The sequence below is a fragment of the Leptonychotes weddellii genome, chromosome 1 (genome assembly GCF_054177405.1).
Source record: "Leptonychotes weddellii isolate Sample4059 chromosome 1, ASM5417740v2, whole genome shotgun sequence".
In the NCBI taxonomy this organism is placed as follows: Eukaryota; Metazoa; Chordata; class Mammalia; order Carnivora; family Phocidae; genus Leptonychotes; species Leptonychotes weddellii.
The window spans coordinates 86724531-86732114 of NC_138369.1; positions in this window are offsets into that span (position 1 = coordinate 86724531).

A 7584-nucleotide genomic window follows, 5' to 3' on the forward strand; every position below is an offset into this window, starting at 1 on the left:
GAGGCAAAAGTGTCTTGAGGGCCTGGAAGCTAACTTTGAAAGCCAGCTACAGGCCACACCAGGGGTACACACAAAAGAGCACTTCAAAAGAAAAAAAAAGCCCTGAACAATTTGGGTTGAGGACCCTGTAACTAAAGCTGGTGTTGAGAGCCAAGCAAGAGTTTTCTAAGACATACAGAAAATTCTCCTCTATCCACTTCCCTGGAAGAAATGGTTTCATAAAATAGAATAAAAAGTCCATCAATCTTCTCTAGCCTTTTCAAATTAAATAAAAAGCTTAGAAATGTGCATATTTAGAATGGCACTAATTACAGTAAACTCTAATTTGAGGGTTGTTTCAGAATTGCCAATTAAGTGATTTTCTTTCACAGTATATAAAATCTGAAGGTGAGGTAGGTCATATTTGAGCCTTAATGTGCATCATGCTGTTTTAATGATGCCTTGAAAGCATTGCAGAATTGTATGTAAGTAAAGGTTACTTTTCTTTAAATTCTTTATTATCAAACATATTATTTTTCCACTGAAGTATTACGGATAAGATAACATATAGAAATTCCAAGGAGCACTTAATTGAATCTAAATTGCCAATTAATATATAAAGTTGATTTAAAACATTCCACCAAACAAAACTCACTATCCCAGCTTTTATAAGCAGTTCTATTTCCAAGTGAAGTCGGCTTCTTCCTTTTAGAAAAGATTTATAACTCACCTACAAGATCGAATTGGTGTGAAATTTTAATGAAAATTTGCAAGAGAAAGTGAGAGGATGTTAAATGAACAAACAGGAGGAGGTTTTTAATTATGTCATTTTCTTATACTTTCTTTACACTTCACCATATACAGTACAACAAACAATTCAGCAGTTCTTAAAAGCCTTTGATGACCAGTGGACAGGAAAATGAGAACCATACAACTGAAGACACATTCAGCTATACAGATAAGGCTATAGAGAAATTAAATTTTTTTTCTGACTGTTCATTTTTTACTTGAGTTGGCTTTATGAGTATTAGTTAACTGTGCCTTAATGTTTAACCACCATGCTATATGTATCCAGCACCTCTTCTTAAAGACTTTGCTTGGTAACTATATAAAAAGTCAAGAGCACTAATCTAAATTTCTAGGCAATTTCAGAGTTTTATTTAGCTTCTTGGTAATACAATTTAATAGTAAGTCAAGCTAGTTTATGCATTGAATTGCCACATGAGGCCTGAGATTTAGAAATATGAAACATTAAAGATGCTAATGGGATGGAGTTGATAAAGCAATGTTTTCTTCATCTAAATCTTATTAAGGAATGACAGATAGTAAATTAAATATTAGAGATTAAAAAAATATTTTGGTTAGGTTTGATTGCCTTTGTTTTTCAGTTTCATTTAGAAGGACCACCTTACAATCTTGGACTATTACCAAAGACACATAATCCTATTAATTGTACTTTGTGATTTTTTTTTTTTTTTTTTTGTCTAGGTTAATTTTCAACCACTTGGTAATCAGATGTACAATGTTGTGGTCCTTCATGTTTAAGAAACACATTTAACAACAACAAGAAAATCCCCTTCTTCAAAGATCAGTATGAATTCTAATGAGTCATGCATTCTTACTGATTTCTCTAGTGATGTGCTGTACTAATACATCATTTCTGAAAGCTGTCTCTTTAATGATGTATTAATATAATACATCATCAGTCTGAGGCAGAAGAAAGATAAATTGCCTAAAATATGGTGTCTTCAATGGAACAAAAGATTTTTGGAATAGATTAATTTTAATTATAAAAGAAAGGGAGTCTACTTCTGAGTAAATTATTTCAGCTCTTCCCCATCAGTATCTGCATCTCTTCAACTAAATTTAAAGATGCTGTTTAATTAGGCTTCCCCCCACAAGTTTCATTGAGAGATAATGGACATACATTATTGTATAAATTTAAGGCATACAGCATGATGGCTTAATTTGCATATGTTGTGAAATGACTATATAATAATATATAATAATAGGTTCAGCTAATAAACATCTTCCCATCTTCTCATATAGATACAATAAAAGGAAAAAAAAGGAAACAAAATCCTTCAGATAAGAACTCATAGGATTTCCTCTTTTAACAACTTTTCTATGTATATCATACAGCACTGTCATCTATACTTATCATATTATACATTGCATTCCTAGCATTTATTTTATAACTGGACAGTTGTACCACTTGACCATCTTTTAACAATTTCCTCTTCCCACCCTCTGCCTCTGGTAACATGGCCACAAAGTCTGATCTCTTTTCCTCTGAGTTTTGTTGTTGCTGTTGTTGTTCATTTGTTTTCATTTTTCTTTTTTAGATTCCAATATAAGCAAGATCACACAATATTTGTCTTTTTTTTATCTGACTTGTTTTACTCAGCATAATGCCTTCAAGGTCAGCCATGTTGTCACAAATGGTAGGATTTCCTTCTTTTTTATAACTGAATAATATTCCTGTGTGTGTGTGTGTGTGTGTGTGTACCACACTTCTTTATCTGTTCATCCATTGAGGGACATTTAAGTTGTTTCCATGTCTTGCCTATTGTCACTAAAGCTACTATCAAAATGGGGGTGCAGATGTGTTTTCAAGTTAGTGTTTTTAGGGTTTTCTGGATGTATTCCCAGAAGTGGAATTGCTGTATCATATGGTAGTTTTATTTTTAATTTTTTGAGGATTCTCCTACTGTTTTCACAGTGACTGTATCAGTTTATAATCCCACCAACAGGGCACAGGGGTTTTCTTTTCTCCATGTCCATACCAGAATTTTTATCTCTTATCTAAAAGATGGTGGTCATTCTAACAGGTATGAGATGATATCTCATTATGGTTTTAATTTGCACTTCCCTAAATGACTATTTAAGCATTTTTTTCATGTATCTGTTGTCTTTTATAGATTTTCTTTGTATGATCCTTTGTCCATTTTTAAATTGTGTTGGTTTGTTTTTGCTATTGAGTTGTATGAGTTATTTATTTATTTTGGATACTAACCTCTTTTAGTTTGATGTAGTCTCACTTGTTTATTTTTGATCTGTTGCTTGTGCTTTAGGTGTCATATCAAAAAAAATCCTTACCAAGACCCATGTCAAGGAGCTTTATTCCTATGTTTTCTTCTCAAAGCTTCACAGTTTTAGGCCTTATATTTAAGTCTTTAATCTATTTTGAGTTAATTTTTGTGAATTATATAAGATATAGGTCTGGTTTCATTCTTTTATATGTGAATATCCAATTATGCCAGCACTATTTATTGAAATAATTGTCTTCATTTAGTATTCTTGGCTTCCTTGTCAAATATTAGTTGACCATATATGCTTGGGTTTATTTCTGGGCTCTCAATTCTGTTCTATTGATCTATTTTTCTGTCTTCATGCTAGTACCATACTATGCCTTTACTGTATAGCTTGAAATCAGAAAGTGATATGTCTCCTGCTTTGTTCTTCTTTCTCAGAATTTTTCATTATTTGAGGTCTTTCGTGGTTCCACATAAATTTTAGCAGTAAAAGTTTTCTATTTCTGTAAAAAAAATACCATTGGAATCTTGATAGTGATTGCACTGAATCTATAAATGGCTTTTGGTAGTATTGACATTTTAACACTTTAATAATTCAAACCCATGACCAGGGTACGTTTCCACTTATTTGTGTCTTCTTTGATTTTTTCATCAGTGTCTTATAGTTTTCAGAGTTGAGATCTTTCACCTCCTTATTTAAGTTTACTTCTAAGTATTTTATTGTTTCCAATGCTACCATAAATGGAATCAGTTTCTTTATTTTCTTTTCAGAAAATCAGTTCCTGGTGTATAGAAATGCCATTTATTTTTTATTAATTTTGTATGCTGCTACTTTGCTGAATTCATTTATTAGGTCAAATGGGTTTTTTGTTTTGTTTTGTTTTGTTTTTTTTGGTTAAGTTTTTAGGATTTTCCTTATGTAAAATCACGTCACCTGCAAATAGGGACATTTTTACTTCTTCCTTTCCAATTCTGACACTTTTTTATTTCTTTTTCTTACCTGGTTGCTCTTGCTAGGACCTCTAGTTCTATATTGGACAAGAATGGTAAGAATGGGCACCCTTGTTTTGTTCCTGATCTTAGAGGAAAAACTTGGATTTACTGTTGAATATGATGTTAGCTGCAGGCATGTCATATATGGCCTTTAGTATGTCAATGTATGTTCCCTCTATGCCTGATTTATTCAGTTTTTATTATGATTGGATGTTGAATTTTGTCAAACGCTTTTTCTATATTTCTTACATTGACCACATGATTCATTTGTTTCATCTTACCAATGTGATGTATCACATTGATTGAATTTCATATGTTGAGCCATTCTTGCATTCCAGGAATAAATCTCACTTGATTATAGTATATGATCCTCTTACTGTACTGCTGAACTCAGTTTGCTAGTATTTTACTGAGAATTTTTGGATCTATATTCATCAGGGGTATTGGCCTGTGCTTTTCTTTTCTAGTAATGTCCTTTTCTGGTTTTGGTACCAAGACAATGCTGGTCTTTTAAAATGGGTTTAGGAGTGTTTCCTTCTCTTTGATTTTTTGAAAGAGTTTGAGAAAGATTGGTGTTAATTCTTCTTTAAATGTTTGGTAAAATTTACCAGTAGAGCCATCTGGTCCTGGGATTTTCTTCACTGGGAGATTTTTTTTTAAAGATTTTTATTTATCTATTTTAAAGAGAGAGAAAGAAAGAGAGAGACAGAGAGAGAACAAGTCGGGGGAGGGAGAGGGACAAGCAGACTCCACCCTGAGCATGTAACCTGATGTGACGCTTGATCCCACAACACTGAGATCATGACCTGAGCCAAAATCAAAAGTCAAATTCTTAACCGACTGAGCCACCTAGGTGCCCCTTTGCTGGGAGATTTTTGATTACTGACTTGATTTCTTTACTAGTAATTGGTCTACTCAGATTGTCTACTTCTTTCTGATTTAGTCTTGGTGAGTTGTATGTTTCTAAGAATTTTTTCATTTCTTCTAGGTTGTCCAGTCGTTGGCAGGTTGTTATTCAAAGTAGCTCTTATGATCCTTTGAATTTCTCTGGTATCAGTGGTAATATGTCCTTTTCATTTATAATTTTGTTGATTTCTATTCTTTCTTTTTCTTTTTTTTTTTTTTTCTAGCTAAAGGTTTGTCAATTTTCTTTTCTTTTCAAAGAACCAACTCTTAGTTTGGCTAATCTTTTCTATTGTTTTTCTGTCCTCACCTCAATCTCATTTATTTTTTTTCTCTGATCTTTACCATTTCCCTCTGCTAACTTTGGGATTAGTTTGTCCTTCTTTTTTCTAATTCCTTAAGGCATAGGATTACATTGTTTATTGGAATCTTTATGGCTTCTTAATGTGGGTGTTTATTGCTATGAATGTTCCTCTCAGAACAGCTTTTGCTGCATCCCATAAATCCTGATATGTTATATTTTCATATTCATTTGTCTAAGCAAACTATAGAGATAGTAAAATGATCAGTGGTTGACAAGGATTGGAGAGGACAGGAAATGAATAGATGAGGCAAAGAGATTATTAGCACACTAATAATCTATTCTGTATACTACTCTAATGGTGGATATATGATACTGTGAACTGTGCAAATAACAAAACTTAATTGTAAACTATGGATTTTAGTTAATACAGATTTCACCTGTTGCTATGTCACTTAGCTTTTACAAAAGACCTACATTAGTACTAACTAAAAGAAATCTGAAGAGGATTTTTGCTTTTACAACATAATAATTACTTCTTCTCTTTATGTCATTTCAGCCTATCAAAGTTTTCAGAGGAATGCTCTATTTTTGGATAGCTGGATAAACTGTAATAATGTATCAATATTGGTTCTTTAATTGTAACAAATATACCACACTAATGTAAGAAGTTAATAACACAGGAAACTGTCTGTGTAGGGGGAGGGAGGGATGGTTACAGGGGAACTCTGTACAATCTGCTCAATTTTTTGTAAATCTAAAACTATTCTAAAGAAATGGGGAATGGGTAGGGAGATCACTGGAGCTGGGAAACCTGGATCAAAGTTATTGTTCTTTCAACTCAAATGATCCTAGGAGGAAAAATCAGAAAATCTTTCTTTACCCTTATTTTCTCTTCTCTCCAAAAATTTCTGCCTTTACAACCACTTATACTTCCTCCAAGATCTTTATCTGTGGTCCTTTTCAGGAAAGAACAATATACATATTAAGTTTCTATCTGTACCTACTATATTTGTGCATCATGAGACTGATGTCAGCATATTGGACCACACGAATGAGGTATTTCCTAAAGGAGTATATTATCCTAAAATAATCTCACAGTTACTACCATTATCTCAATTTTTTAATTCATATATGCAAATGACCTTAACTAGAGATACGGTTGTTATGATGAGAGCAAGCCCTGGGGGAATAATGAGTCTAATAAAATGATTGTATTTGGAGAACACATTGTTTTCTGGAACAAAATATTCCATTGACATAAAATAATGAAGTGTGATGTATAAACAAGTAAAAAACTTTTAAATTTAATTTGAAATAGTATTTCCCCTTAGTTATTAGCATAGATGAATTAAAAGTTATATCAATAGTCTATCCACAAAGGGGAAAAAAAGAGGAATGGAGAGAAAGGAAAGACTTTGTGTTTGAGAAATGAAATAGTCAGAAATCCTGATTAGTGTGGGAGGAATAAATTATTAAATCTACCCACACCCTCAATTTTTAATCTCCACTATTCAATTTTATATTCACAATGTTCTCATACAATGGTAAAATACTAATTAGTATTTAAAAATTGATTCATTTTAGGGCGCCTGGGTAGCTCAGTCGTTGGGCGTCTGTCTTCAGCTCAGGTCATGATCTCAGGGTCCTGGGATTGAGCCCCACATCGGGCTCCCTGCTCCGCGGGAAGCCTGCTTCTCCCTTTCCCACTCCCCCGCTGTGTTCCCTCTCTCGCTGTGGGTCTTTCTCTGTCAAATAAATAAAAAATCTTTAAAAAAATAAAAAATAAAAAATAAGAAAATAAAAATTGATTCATTTTATGATTGACCTTTAGCTAATTTCAGTTTGTGAATTCTATTCTTTGGGTTTACAAATAGCTGACAAAACTGATTTCTTTCAGTTCTGAAAATCCAATGTTTAATTAAAATAGTTTTAAGTTATTTTTTCTGGTGCTCAGTGAACATTTATGTCTTAGTGAACATAGATAACATGAAGTGTCTTCATTAATTATTTTGAGAGTAGAACATTACTTTTTAATAATAATTCAGTTTTAATATAGACTCCTTTTGAATGACTCTTACAGAACTGAGAAATATTTTAAAACCATAATTATATCATACTATCTTTTCATCATAATTAGAAGGTAGAGAGTATTAGGATTGTAATGATGAGGAAAGGAAAACACAGATAATTAAAATAATTTTTGCAGTTGATCAACAATGGAAAAAGAGAAAAGTTAATATATCCTGTATCTCTTACCTTTATTCAATAAGAGGCACCACAAGAAGCATTTGCCACATTTCTAAGAGTGTCTGGTGCAATTCTGGATATCACAAAAGTGCAAAGTTCACTCTTGTCCATACTTTTTACCCA